Here is a 15984-nt window from a genome sequence, read left to right on the forward strand (position 1 = left end):
AAATATTAGGATTTGGGGCTGTTGGCTAATCTTATAAAATTAGTACAGGTGGTTGGATATGCTAAGAAATGATGAGAGAAACTCAGCAAATCCTTTGGGATAGAAGAATTATCAAATGAAAATGAATTTTTTTTTTTAGTTTTTTGAGTCAGGGTTTCAAAAATTATAATCTTAAACAGGAAAAACTAATTCTGGCAAAAATAAAGTAGTTTTTAATATTTTGATAACCACATAAACTCCCTGCACTTAGGAATGTAGTAAACATTATCAGTGGTGTGTCTCTGCCCTCACTATGTGAACTCGTAGCAATTTGGGCCTCTGAAAACTGAGTACCTTTTAAGAAAACAGTGAAAAGTCCCTCATTGGAGTCCTGCTGATACTTTACACTTTACAAAGTCGACTTTCTGGGTTCTGAGGATCCACCTCAGGTCTGCTGTGAGGCAAGTGCCTTCCTCGCTGAGCCATCACTCTAGCCCTTATCTGTGTACAGCGAGACCTGTCCCCGTTCCACTAGGCCAGGGGAGCTTTGGGTAATGTGGACATTTCCCACATCTTGTCTTACCCAAGTGAGATGCAGCCTGGTCAGTCTCAGTGCTTGTGCAGGCGTGCTTGGCTCGCCTGCTGAGGTGTATGCTCTGCATGGGGGCTGCTGAACCCTCCATGTCTGCAAAAGCCCTTACCAGACTTTGGGACTCTGGGTCCACCTTTTCCTCCCTTCCCCTTTGGCCCTTTGTGTGTTTGGGAGAGTGACGATGTGTGCCACAGCTCGCAGGAATCAACTCTCCCCTTCCATCCTGTGGGTCCCTGGGATCAGACTTGAGGGTCAGCTTTGCTGGCAAGCTCTTTTGACCCCGAGTCATGTCACTGCCCACCCCACCCCCGCCCCCGAGGATTTTCTGCCCTGTCTTGTGTTGTCTGACACTGCAGAAGATGAGCGTGCTGGTGCAGGCCGGCTTGTCATTTCACTCTGGGTGGTTTAACTTCTTGATTTTACCCTAGAGCTTCGCCCCCCACACACACTCTGGTTTGTTCCTTCCAATTTGGGATTAAGTGTACAATTTCAGTTTGTGGGCCTATGTCTTCAACTCTGGAAATTTTCTTTCTCCCCATTTTTTACTTGAAGTTCCAAGTAGCCCGAGCTGGCCTTGAACTTTCTATTGTAGCAAAAGATGGCTTGAAGTTCTGGTCCTCCTACAAGTGCTGTGTTCAGCATTCACCACCACACCCTCGCTTACAAGGTGCTTGAGGAAAGAGGTGGATGTTATTTCCTTAAACCTAGAGAGGCCTGCAGAGAAGGCTGTCAGGGAGTTGGTTGTGACATGCTGAGATTGAGATTTGCAAGGGATGTCCAGAGAAATGTAGACATTGGCGTTTGGGTGACGGCATGTAACTGAGGTGTTAACCAGTACACGGCAGTAATAAAGGAGGCTGTGGGGATGGATGGGGTTACCTTGGGGGTTGTGGTGGGGCATTCTAGAGTGTGAGCAGAGAAGCTGGAGAAAGAGAAATGTCCCCTGGAGTAGGAGGACACCAGAGTGGGCCTTGATAGAATGGGAAGGCTTGAGGCAGTGCGCAGCAGGCTTGACAATGAGACGTGTTAGTTCATCTTAAAGACGGTGCTAGATGATTTTAGTTTCTAGAAAATAATCTAGTGTGTTACATCTGTCTATGTGCCCACATGCCTGTTGAGGCAAGATGACAACCTTGGGTATAGTTTCTCAGGAGCCACTCCTCCTCCCCCCTTTAAGACAGGGTCTCTCATTCACCTGGAACTTGCCTGGAAAGCTAGACTGCCTGGCCATTGAGCTCAGGGACTGACTTGTCTCTCTCCCCAAAATGGAATTATAAGCACACACTGCCATTCCTGGAGCTTGTTATATGGCTACTGTGGATCGGAGTTAGGATAAGCTCTTTACCAACTGAACCACCTGCCTGGTCCCTACTGGGCTTTATCTTGGTAATGCTTGTCTGTGATTCCAGCGTTCAGGAGGCTGAGACAGGAAGATGACCAGTTTTAGGTCAGCCTAAGCTAAACAGCAAGAACTTGTCCTTAATAAGTAAGCAAATAAACCAAAACAAAAATATTTCACATATGCTAAGACCATTGAGAAAAACCTCATAGTCTGGGCAGGCAACAAGAGGACTTTGGAGTTTGAGGAGACATCTGGGAATGGACAAGAAATGAAGGAACAATTGCCAGTCTGTGTTGAAGCTGTCAAGGAACAAGCTAAAGAGAGGTTCATTGGCACTAGAGCCAGTGGGTATGGTTGTGCTGTGTGTGGATGGGCTTAACAGCTGAGGAATCAAAACAAACACAATGATTTGTTATGGTTGACATTCGTGGGTCAACTTGGCCCCAGCCTATGTGAAAGATAAATGGAGGGTCCTAAGGACAAATCAAGACAGTGGTGAGAGGATCCAGGCAAATTGGGGAAGAAAGCCAAACCTCTAGTGCTGGTCTGAGCACATGAGGGGATAGGAGGAAGTCAAGATTGTAGATCTGAAGGAGATTTATAGCCTTGTGTGGTCGTTCATCTTCATTGTCCAGTTGATTTGATTTGGAATCACCTAGGAGGCAGAATCGGGGATGTCAGTGAGGCTATTTCCAGAGAGTAATATGGGTGGAACTGTCCCACGACTAGGATCTAGGACTGAATAAAAAGAGAAAAATAGAGCTAAGCACCACTCTTTCTTTCTCTCTGCTTCCAGACTGTGGATGCCAAGTGACCAGTTACCCCAAGCTCCTGCAACTCTAACTGCCTTCTCGCCATGATGGTCTACGCCCTGAAGTCAAGCCAAAAAAATAAGCCCAACCATAAGTTGCTTCTCGTCAGGCATTTGGCTACAGTGAAAAACAACCAATACACCTTGTTTTATAAGACAGCCTGTGGGTTTGCAGGCAGACAAGAATGCTTGGAACATTTCCAATCATGATGAGGTTCAGGAGATAACGGACGGAGCTGTTAACTCCATTCATTGGAGAGGGTGGGGCATCAGTGGACATACTCAAGGGTGAGACACTCAAACTGATAGACATGCTGCCTGGAACGGGCTCTGACCAGATGCAAAGAAAGGTACTCATGTCTTCCTTTATCAGTGAATGAAGCTATTATCCCGTTTGCATGGGATTTTAACCAAGGCTTTTTACATCGTCGTCTATTATTTATTCTGTAAGGTGTTCATTGTCCTGGTTTCTTTTCTGTTGTGTTGAAACAGTGATCTGAAGCTTGGGGGAAGAAAATTGTGACTTGGTTTAAGCTTCCAGGAGGCAGTCCATCTCTGCGAGATTCTTGGCAGGAATCGGGCAGGAACTTGGAGGCAGAAACCATGGAGTTGAAAGACACTTGCTCCCAAGCTCATTCTTGACGAACTTTCTTATACAACCCAGATCCATCTGCCTACATATGGTACTGCCCACAGTGGACTGGACCCTCCCACATCAATTAATAAGAATACCCTCAGACATGCCCAGAGGTCAACCTGTTCTATGCAGTTCCTCAATCCTGGCTTCCCTCTCAGTGGACTTTAGGTCATGTCAGATACCATGAAAAAATCTACTTGAGTAATCTTTTAATCCTGTTGAGAGACTTTTTCCCCCTTGGTTTTGCTGCTAACATTCTTATTATCTCAGTTTCTTTTCCTTATAAAAGGCCAGTGAGAAGCCGGGCGGTGGTGGCGCACGCCTTTAATCCCAGCACTTGGGAGGCAGAGGCAGGCGGATCTCTGGGAGTTCAAGGCCAGCCTGGTCTACAAGAGCTAGTTCCAGGACAGGCCCCAAAAGCTACAGAGAAACCCTGTCTCGAAAAACCAAAAGAAAAAAAAAAAAAAGGCCAGTGAGAGGGCTTGGGATGTGGTTCAGCTGCCTACCACACACCACAGAAGCTAGGTACAGTAACACATGCCTATCATCCCAGCACTCAGGAGGTGGAGGAGGATCAGAAGTTTGAGGTCATCTTCAACTCTGTATCAACTTTGAGGTCAACCTGGGCTGCATGAGAGCCTGCCTCAAATCGAAATAACCCCAACTTCCTTTCTGGTTTTGGAACGTCTCTCAGCTGTTTCCTGTCATGCTTCACTTTAGAATTGCTTGACTTGATCCTCCAGCTCCCAGAGCCCTTGTCTTTATTTGTATCCATTTGGTGTTTTTTATTTCAGTGATGAGTTTTAATTTCCAGGGTCCCTCTCACTCGCTCGCTAAATTCTCACTGTGTAATCCCAGAACTCTCTTTGTAAAGCAGGCTGGTCACAAACCCACAGAGGTCTGTGTGTCTGCCCTCTGAGTCTGGGATTAATTGTGTACTGCCAGCAAACAGCACAAGAGTCTCAATTTTTAAAGAAGGTATGGTATAGGATGTCAATTCTGAAATCTTAGGGGACAGGAAGGGCAGTGGTTGGTGTTTGTTGTTTTGAGACAAGACACTCTATCCCAGGATTGTCTGTAATCTCTGTGTGCTTCAGACTGGCTTTGAACTGAAGTCAATCCTCCTGCCTCAGCCCCCTGAGTGTTAATATTATATAAGTGAACTACCGTGTACCCTCTGATGTGGAGGCATGCCCTTGACCACCTGGTATACTGCAGAGATGAATGCCAGCACTCACCACCCATGTAAGGCCAATTCTGGCTTGGTTTTGCCCACCTGGGGTTGGGAAGGCGGGGGACAATTGGCTAGCCTAGCTTTTTCCTCATGACCAAGAAGGTCATTTACCCTCTTCCCTTTTGGACACCAGTGACCTCTCCTCTGGACTTAGAAGGTCCCTGGTTCTTTTAGCAGTTTTCTTTGTGGGTATCTTGAGATATCGTTTCCCCGTGACTGTTTCCGTCCTCTCAAGAAATCCTTAACAGTTTCTGGGCCAAGGTGCTTTTTTTTTTCAGTATAGTTGCAATTTCTTTAAAAAGCTTTTGTTGTTCTTGTTTCTATGGTTTTGCAGTAGGTGGGGAGAAGCTGTACCTTGCCTGCTTCACTGACCTGATTGAACTTTCCCTATGTGTGTGTGTGTGTGTGTGTACATGCAGCTCTGCGTGTGTGTGTGTATGTGTGTGTGTGTGTGCGCGCGCGCGTGCATATACATGCAGCTGTGTTGTGTGATGCTAGGAATTTAACCCCGGACTTAATTTCCTAAGAGGCAAGGGCTTTACTGCTGAATTACACCCCTAACTGCTCTCATCACTTATACTACAATGTATTGCTGTCTCTTATCATTTCCCTGTACATTAAAAAAAAACTCCATTTAAAATTACTACTGTCGCTCCGTCGTATGTGTGTTGTGTGGACATGTGTGTCAGGGTGGGCAGGCAAAGATGAGAGGGCAACCTGGGGGGTTGCTTCTCTCCTTGTACATTTATGTGGGTGTTGGGACCAGACTCACATCATGAAGTAGTGGGTGCTGACTGCCTACGTCCGGTCAGCTACGTCAGAGGCCCTCCATTTTTGTTTTGTTAAAAAGCTGGGATATATAGGTTAAATCAGTGATTTCTTACTGGGTCTCAAGAGAAGTAGAAACAGATATATTTCCTTATTCAAAATACAAGTAGTACCCGGAGTCCTTGCCCGCAAGCGCCCCAGTGTCTGATCCTGTGTGCCTCGCTTCCTTTTATCACTGATGAGATCTGGAGAAGCTGTCCTCTTTCTGTGATTTACAAGACAGACTTTCTCCTGGCATGTCAACAGCTCTGAAGACAACCTTGTTAGGTATCAGCTTTGGCAGATAGGATAGATAACGACGTGCCCCGGAAAGGCTGGGCTATTGATGAGCCTGGTGTCAAAACTGATTGCCACATACAGGCGATTTTTTTCCCCCTTCACCATTTCACTGCTTTTGTTTCTGTGGAGATTGTCACAAACAAGGGCAGCTCTGGCTCCAAATCAAAACCACCATGACAACTGTATTCCTTTCTGCTTTCTCATGGCAGGGTATATAGCCGCCCATTGTTCTGAAGGTGGACTTTAAAAGTGATCAGCACTTGGCAAACACTGTCATCAAAAACTAGTGTGTGTTCACCCACATGTTGGTGTGCTTATAGGTGTCCGTGCAGTGCACATGGACGCCAGAGGATGGCCTCAGGTGTGGCTACTCAGGTGCTGTCCACCTTGATTGTCTTTTTTTTTTCTTGTTTGTTTTTGTTGACAGGGTCTCTCACTGGCCTGGAACTTGCTATGCAGGCTCAGCTGACGGACCAGCTAGCCCAGGATCCACCTCACTTCACTGCCACAGAGCTGGGATTGCAAGAATGCAACACCTCACCTGACTTTCTATATGCGTTTTGGGATCAGCTAGAAAGCAAGCCCTTTGCCAACCAAGCTATCTCCAGTCTTTTTGGGGAAGGAAGGAGGGTGGTATGTTTGGGGGGGGGGTTATGTCTGGCAGTAGTGAGAGGGTAGAGTTGGGGGGATATGATCAAGATACACATATTGTAAACATGTATAAATTGTCAAACAGTAAAGATGTTAAAATGTTTTGGGGTACTGCTCTGAAAACAGCCCATTTGTGGTGCTGCCGAGCGTCTTTGGAACTGTGTAATTCGTAAGCTCACGTCTCTTAGAAACACTTCCTGAGGAATGCTAAACAGACTGTGGCCATTGACAAGTTCCTTGTGATTACCAGTGAAGGAGACAAAGGAAAGAAAGAGGCTGAGCGCTGAATCTGTTTGTCTAGAAGTTTTGCGGTACATTCCCTGGGAGCATCTGCCATGGAACACAGCTCATTCTACACCCCCAACCCCATCATCACATGTCACTCACAGATCTGCCGGAACATCTGTCTGCTCAGCCAGAGTGTGACAGTGGTGGCTCTGCTTGGAATCCCTCTGCTTGTACAGAAGCTTGCTGTTTTACAGCAGGACATGGCATAGAACACAGGGTTATCCTGTCACCTTCAGTCAGCTGGGTGCATCTGCTGTGCACAGTCCCTACCTGCCTGGCCTGGGAGTCTGTGAGCAGGTGCAGTTAAAATGAGGATCAAAGTGGCTGATAATAGGTCAAGGACATGGCAAAGCTGGTAAAATGCTTGTCTGGTCAGACTGAGAACCTGAACTTGATAATGTGAATTTATGCACAAAAATCTAGGTGTGTTGGAGGGGGTTGGAGAGATGGATCAGCCATGAAGAGTGCTTGCTGCTCTCCATGAAGAGTGCTTGCTGCTCTACTGGAGGGTGATGTGGGACTCCCTCTATATGCTGTGAATATGTTTTATCACCGTTGGTTAATAAAGAACTGATTTGGCCTATGGCAGGACAGAATATAGCTAGGCAAGAAAATTTAATTGAATGCAGGAAGAAGGAAGGTGGAGTCAGGCAGATCTCATGGAGCTTCTAAAGGAGAAAGATACTGGAACCTTACCAGTAAGCCACAGCCTTGTGGTGATACATAGACTAATAGAAATGGGTTAATTTATGATATAAGACACGGTCTTTTGCCCTCCATAGTTACCTGCACACACACACACATATTTATACAACTACCTATGGCATGTGCTCATTCACACACACACATAAATTTGGGGGAAAAAAGCTACCCAGCAAGCCCCAGGATCTGCCTTTTTTGTCTTCTCTGTGGTACTACCATCCCCAGCTTTTCTCTCCTCCTAAATCAATGTGTTCTAGGTAAATGAGAATCCCTGTTTAAAAAGCCAAGTTGGACAGCACCAGAGAAAGAAAGGTCATCTTTTGGCCTCTACACACACATACATATGCATACACGGATGCATACATGCACACACTCACACGCATGCACACATGAATGCTCATATGCATGCACACATGCACCCCCCACATACAAATACTGTCAATAAGGTCAGACCCTGGTGAATGTTTTTTGTGGCCCTAGACCTCATGTGTGTCAAGATCATGCATGTCTAAGAAAAAGCAGTCCCATGCATATTGGAGCAAATATTTCCAGAATATATGTCAAACCCATCCCAAAGTTGAGTCAAATTGAGTTCCCTCCCCCCCCAAAAAATAGTGAAAAATATCTGATATATTTATTTGCCTTTTCAAAAGACAATTTGCTTTCAAGATGTAACTTGGTTGGAATGTTACAATAGTGTCTGATACGTAAAGAAAGAGTGCTTCAGGGGCTGGGGAGATGACTCAGTTGGTAAAGTGCTTGCCTATAAGCACAAGGACCTGAGCTCAGTACCCCAAATCCACATGAGAAGCTGGACGTGGTGATGGGGGTTTGGAATCCCAGTGCTGGGGGAAGGGAAAACAGATGGGTTCCTCAGGCTCACTGGCCACTCAGCCTAGTCTATTGGAGAGTTCAAGGCCATGGAGAGACCCTTTCTCAAAAACTCTGACTCACCATATGTGGCTACCCCATGGTGCACATTGCCAAGGTATGGACCAATGGAAATTGACCTTTTGATCATTTTCTGCTGAGCCCAGAAGCAACATGTTGCCTTTCTGCTTCACATATTGGTTCGTCCTGTAGCCTTGACCAGCAGCAAATAGAGGAGTGACCTTTCCTTCAGGGGGAGAAAAGCCAGATACCAGTGACCACTCTGAATGCTCCAAGCCATGGGTGCAAAGAAGTAGCATTGTATTTTCACTAGAATGATCTCTCTTTTGTGATACATACTAAGCATAACTATAAATAAATATTTAATGGTAAAAATATAACAATAATATCATAATATTTCAGATATATGAAATAAGAACCCTAAGTCCTAGGATGGTAAGAAGGAAGAATGCCATTTGCTTTTGTTCTTGCTGTCCTCTCAAAGCAGAAGTAAGAAGAAGGGATATGTCAGGAGCCTCTTTGTTTCTGTAAGATCTTCAGTATGCCCCTGTGTGGATTGATCTCCACCTTTGTGTGTGTGTGTGTGTGTGTGTGTTCACATTTACCTGTGCATGCACACATGGACACCAGAGGTCAATGCTGAGTATCTATCTGCCTTTATCATTTCATTCTCTGTCTCTGTGCATGTGTGTGTGTTCACATTTACCTGTGCATGCACACATGGACACCAGAGGTCAATGCTGAGTATCTATCTGCCTTTATCATTTCATTCTCTGCCTCTGTGCATGTGTGTGTGTTCACATTTACCTGTGCATGCACACATGGACACCAGAGGTCAATGTCGCATATCTTCTTTTATTGTTCTCTACCTTAGTCTTTGAAACAGTGTCTCTTGATAAGCTAAGCTCACCAATTTGGTTAAAGTGTCGAGGCAGTGATCTCCAGGAACTCACTCATATGCACCTTCCTAGAACTCATACCAAATCCATATTACTACACCCAGCTTCTTAGCTGGGTGCTGGGAATCTGAACTCAGGTCCTCATTCTTTCTGGATAAGCACTTTCCAGCCAATTCACTTCTCCAGCCTGATTGATACCCTGCTGTGGCTGTCTGGGTCCATGTTTTTCAGTGGTAGAACAGGAGTCCAGACTCTCATCTGACTTCAAGGATCTTCTTGGCACTGGGCTGAGAGTCTCTCAGCAGCTCGGAATGAACTGTGTACCTGGTTTCGTATTTCATTGCTGATAATGAATGGCTTGGCACAGCTATCATTGACATGAAAGCAACTTAAGATTTTCTGTAGAAAAGTGAGGATGGGTGGGCAAGAAGGCTCAGATCAAAGCATCTGACAACCCAACTTTGATTCCTGGCTCCCATGGTGAAGGGAGACAATCAAATCCTGCAAGATGCCTATGACTTCCATGTGCACATTAGCATGTGTACATGTGTGCACATCAAACACACACAAATAATAATAATAATAATAATAATAATAATAAATAATACAACTAAAGGGCTTTGTAGGCATTTTAGTGAACTGTTGCTTGAACATGAAGTGTCTCCCAGACTCGTATTTGAATGCTTTTTTTCCAGGTGGTGGTGCTGTTTGGAAAGATCATAGAAACTTTAGAAATTAGAATCTAGCTGGAGAAAGCGGGTCACTCGGAATGGGCCTTAAGATTTCATGGAGCAACCCCACTCCCTATATGCTCTCTGCTTCCTGACTGTGGTTGCAATGTGACCTTACGCTCCTGCTGTCATGCTATTTCCTCAAACCGTGAGCCAAAATAAACTCCTTACAAGCTGCGGAAAAAGTAACTAACACAGACATATGCTTCCATTGTGTAACCTGGTTTCTTTGAGACATTAGGAAAAGTGTTCCCAGACAGCCCGTGGCTTCCCCTTCTGAGCACCTCGGCTTGGATTTCAGGCCTCTTTCCAAGGTAGAGGTTCTACTGCAGTTTCCACAGACCTGGTTGGTCCCAAACAGGAAGGAATCTTGGAGAAGAGTAAAGAGAATTTTAACAAATTTTATTTCTGACTTTTTCAAAATGTCTGGGCACAGAGAAACTTGTATGAATTATTGTATCGGGTGGCAGAGTTTGTATATGACCTGTAGGAGCCTTAAGGGAGCCACAAGGCTGTGTAGTGTATATAAACAGTGAAAGACAGGGTGTTCCTAAGTCTTAGTGAGCCTATGTGTAGGAGAGGGAATGTTTTAAATCAGAGGAAATAGTTGCACAGCACAAAAATCAGATCACTTTGTGAAGATACCATTAGCCCATCATAGACTATGGTTCAACACTCTGAACATCATTAGGAGATGACTTTGGGGACTGAACTCCTTTGTGAGTTTGTAGGCACAGATTGGATAACAGATCCTGGGAGAGGGGATAGATAGGCATAGTGAACACAGAAGACAGAGAAAGTGTGTGAGATTGACGTTAAGACAGAGGGACTGACTACTCTTGGCATTTTAAATGGCTCTTGTGGAGCTGGAGAGATGGCTCAACAGTTAAGAGCCCTTGCTACTAGGACAGAGGATCTGAGTCCAGTCCCCAGAACTTACATCATGTAGCTCCACCTGCCTGTAACTCCAGATCCAGGAGAGCTGTCGTCATCTTCCAGCCACCAAGGACACCAGCGCTGATATGCACATATGCACACACATATCTATAATTAAAGGCAAGTATTTTTAAAAATGCTATGGCAAAATCTATAAGCATCACACAAGTCTGCATTGGTATGGTGCACAATTGCCCATGGGTGAAACATAAAGGGCCTGTTTATTGGGGTTTCTGTCCTGCCCAGTCCCCCAGCCATTTAGTCCCAGAGAAAATCACACAGAGAGTCTACATTAGGTTATAAACTGATTGGCCTGTTAGCTGAGGCTTTGTATTAGCTCTTATAACTTATATAGCCCATTATTCTTATTTATGTTAGCCACATGGCTCAGTACCTTTTTTCAGCGGGGCAGGTCACATCCTGCTTCTTCCACGACTGGACAGGACTTGGGAGGAATGGGCTTTCTCCTTCTCAGAATTCTCCTGTTATTATTGCCCCGCCTCTACTTCCTGTTTGGTTGTCCAGCTTATACTTCCTGGTTGGCTACTGACCGTTCAGTGTTTATTTAAAACATAATTGACAGATATAGAATTGTTCTCCCACACCACATGGGGGTGACTTTCTGGAGGCATGCAAAGTGAGGAGACTGCCTCGGTTACAGCAGTTCATGGCTCTAACGTTAGCATTGCCAGGATTTCATTGGAAAACTGCATTTTGAGGCTGACCAAGTATAATCCTGGGGTGTAGTGGAGAAAGCCAGGGAAGGAAGTCAGGAGAAGTCACTTGATGGAGGTGGGTCTTGTATTAATATGTTGTTTTCATTGGTTAATTAATAAAGAAACTGCCTAGGCCCATTTGATAGGCCAACCCTTAGGTGGGTGGAGTAAACAGAAGAGAATGCTGGGAGAAAGAAGCCGAGTCAGGAGTCGCCATGATTCTCCCACTCCAGACAGACGCAGGTTAAGATCTTTTCTGGTAAGCCAGCTCGTGGTGTTACATAGAATATTAAAAATGGGTTAGATCAATATGTAAGAGCTAGCCAATAAGAGGCTGGAACTAATGGGCCAGGCAGTGATTAAAAGAATACAGTTTCCGTGTAATTATTTCGGGGCATAAGCTAGCCATGTGGGCGGCCGGGTGCCGGGGACGCAGCCCCGCCGCTCTTATTACAACAGTCACTTGAATTCTGGATAAGTTCCTTACAGTTTGGGCAAGTGCTTCTAGTGATCTATATGATAGATATCAATATTACTTTGTATGTGTGTGTGTCCTTGCCATAGTATGCTTATAAGTATGCTATGCTATGCATAGGAGTGCAAAGGACAACTTATGGGAGTTAGATCTCCCTATAGTGCAGGTCTCAGGGATTGAACTCAGGTCCTCAGTCTGGATGGCAAGCTCCTTTCCCTCCTGAACCGTCTTATCCACACTCTTAAATTTTGTCTAGTGTAGTGATGTGCTCACAGCATCTGCTGACTACACTTGCATTGGGTTCCTTGACAAGGAACAGATTCCTGAGGAGGGAGCTCAGGAACCTGGCCACTTGTCAGCATCCTGAGTCACTGATAGCTTGACAGTGCTGTGGGCTTGCTTGACTCAGACTGGGGCCACTGTCTGCAGAGGGATGCCCACGTTGCAGTGCCACCAGAGGAGGGGAGGGATCAGAGATATGGGATGGGTTCTCTTCACTTCTTTTCCCCTTGGGATGCCGGCAGTTTCCCTTTTGTGTCTCCTGTCCAGGAGTGTGCTTCCCAGGAGGAGGAGTTACGTTTTAATTAGCCACCAGGCACCTGGCTTCTGACACTTCAGCTCCTTTCCAGGGACCTCATTGTCTCAAATTATTCCTACCCATGTCCTCCACTTGCTTGTGCCTTTCATGTGGATCAGAAGGCAGCCACGGAGCCTCCTGGAAATCCTATTACCCAGACCTCAGGATATTAATTGTCGAGTTCTCCCCAACGGTTACACAAGTACTGAAGAAGTATTTCTCCTTCAATAGTGTCTTGTCAAAACGCCAGGCGCAGTTTGTTTTTGACATTCTCTGTTACCTTAAATAATAGTCTTGCTTCTGTCAGTGAATGTTGACTTGAAGCTGCTTGGAAGACATTTCTCAACTCCAGCTGTAACACCGAGACCCGGGGCTTGACAGATCTTTCTCTCGCTTGCCCAAAGCAACTGAGCATAAGGGTCATGGTATCCATTTTTCTAAGTCTGAGAACTTGTCAGATGGGTAGGAGCCATGTAAAACCTTAGCTCTAGTTGTGTGTGCAACAGGACAGAAGCACAGACATTCGCACACCCACCCACACACCCGTCAGGATCCTGGAAGCTCTGCTATCCTAGAACTGACCTATAAATCAGCGAAACACTATCCAATTTGCGAAAGCCTCCGAACTGGCTGTTCTGCCTTGGTAAAGCTCTATCGGTTAGAATGACCTACTTAATTACAGCTCTCTTTTAAATCTATAAGCATCTTTATTGTTTCTGTATCTGCAGCAGAGCACAGCCCTGTGCACCACCCATCTAGCTGCGTGCTCCTGCCTGCCATCTGTCAGGGAACGCCTGGCTCTTTATACCCTGTGCTTTCCTGAGCAACTCAATCTGGAAGGTAGCTTTTTTTTTCTTCCCTTTCCCGCTTTTGTGTGAAGGCATTTTCTGAATTTTTCCTTTAACAGCTTTCAGATGGATAGGGAGAGCCTTCATTTTCAAAGGGCTACTGCCCCTGAAAGGTTCAGCATTTATGAGGTCAGAGGAAGGATTGGCAAGACAAAAAAAAAAAAAAAAAAAAAAAAAAAAAAAAAAAAAAAAAAAAAAAAAGCAGATAAATAAGGATGGTAGAAGAATTCTATGGAATTCCATGGGAGCTGGTGTCATTTGTGTGTGAAAGGACCAAGACATGCACAGTTGGTGTCAAAATAAATACTGAGGGGTGGTTAATTTTATAAGCCAGCTTTGGATTTACAGAAGCATAGCAGTATGTCAGGGTTTCCAGTAACCAGGGCAACTTGTCTTTGAGCTCTGGGTTATAATTCTAAGGAATGTGTATGACCTGAAACACATTTTCCTAGAGCCATGCCTCACAATTCAATTGCAAGGCTGGGGAGATGGCTCAGTCAGTAAAGCCCTTGCCAGGTGAGCACGGGGACCCGAGTTCAGTCCAGACAGAGCCCACAGAAGACAATGGTGTGGCTGGATGCTCTTGCAACGCAGCACTGCAGAAGCAGAGGAAGGAGGGTTCCTAGGCCAGCTCAGACTGTTGAAAGACCCTGTCTCAAAGAACAAGGTAGATAGTACCCAACGGATGATATCCAAGGTTGACTGCTGGTCTACACACACACAAACACACAAACACACACACACACACGGGGAACATACTGGCACATGTGTGTTCATAGACCCCCTACCACAGATATATATATATATATATATATATATATATATATATATATATACAAAATAATGACAATAATGATTTCAAATTCATTTTTAAATTTTGGAGAAGTGATTTTTGGGTGCTTTCCCAAATGTGAGCAAGTGTCTTCTCTGTCACCACTTCTCTACTTTGCCCTTCCTTCCTTTTATACTTGTACTATTTCCTTGAGAGATTTATTTTGTTTATTGTGTATGTGCACTCAGGTGTGTATACTGTGCCTGTGTGTGCCCACAGAAAACAGAAAGGATGTTGAGTGTCCTGATCCATCAGTCTCCACCCTAATTGGTTTATTCAGGGTTTCTCACTGAACCTAAAGCTAGACTGGCATCCGGCATGCCACCATGATCCTCCTGTCTCTGCCTTCCATAGCATTGGGCTTACAGGCACAAATGGTCATTCCTCATGCTTGTGCAGCAAGTGCTGGGTGTCAGCTGACCACACCACACTGGGCAGTGTTTGTCAGGGACCAGCCAAGACAAAATTACCTCTCGCTAGGGTAAAGGGATGGGGATTAGAAATACAGTAAAGAATATGAATACATGGATGAAAATAATAAATGGAGAAACATATAGGATGGTATCACAGGAGGGAATTCCAGGGTGTACTGAAATTTGCCTGTGTTTAATTTCCAACTGCTTAAAATGCCCTGACCCCAAAGGACTGCATTAACATGACACAAGGAAATGAACAGACCAATTGAAAGTCACGGGCTACATTTAGTTAAACATTCTGTTGCTAGAACCAAACAAGTCACCAAGTCACGCTCACACCCCAGACCAAAACATTCTGTGGCAAACCACTCCCTGGGTGTAATCAAGAGTTATCTCCATAAAGGGAACTGAACTTAGTTGGCTCCTTAGACCTTTGTTTGAGGTAGGAACGGATCTACTTCTCAGTTCCTGGAGCACAAAGTCTGGCAATTAGCCACAGCTGTGACAATGGCCTCGAGAGAGTAGAGCTCTCTCAGCACAGTCAGGTAGGACCTTTGTTCGAGGTAGAAGCACAATAACCTTGAAGGCTCTAAAGGAAAGCTCCAAACTTCCTGAGCTTTGGTCAACGTAGAAACTGGCTCACATTTTTGGGCCTCCACAGCTGGGCAGAGGGAGGAGGCATACATCACCCTAGCCCTGGTTTTAGGTAGCAGCAGTTTTTCTTCTGAGATGAGCAGAGTTCTTTAAAATGAGGATGCATTATCCGGTAATACTTGCCTGACACAAAGAGTGGAGTGGTGGAGCTGAGAGTATGCCTGCCATCCGCCTAGGACAGTCCCTGCTTTACAGCAGAAAAGAGAGCATGTGCGTGTAGCGCTTGCCCCAAGTCACAACAAAATCCAGTATTTAAGCTGCTTGAATAGGTCACTGACATTTCCATTCACACTGGGGAGCTGGTTCAGTGAGTAGAGCCAAGCATTCAGGAAGGATCTAGGATCCATTCCCAGCACTGAATAAACTTAGGTGTGTTGCTGTGCGTCTGCAATCCCAGTACTCCAGAGAAGCCAGCAGAGGGATCAAGATTTCAAGGTCAGCCCCAGCTGCAGAGCAATTTGCTTGGGGTAGGTGGAACTCTGTGTTGCCAGGTCTGATGGCTTAAGTTCTATCCCTGGGATCCACATGGTAGAAGGAGAGAACCGATTCTGACAAGTTGTCCTTTGACCTCTTGCATTTGCACTGAGGTATATATAGGCACTCTCTCGCACAACAAATTAATCAGTTAACTAGCTGTAGTCTAAAAATACAGCAAACAACAACAAA

The sequence above is a fragment of the Chionomys nivalis genome, chromosome 5 (assembly GCF_950005125.1).
Source record: "Chionomys nivalis chromosome 5, mChiNiv1.1, whole genome shotgun sequence".
Lineage (NCBI taxonomy): Eukaryota > Metazoa > Chordata > Mammalia > Rodentia > Cricetidae > Chionomys > Chionomys nivalis.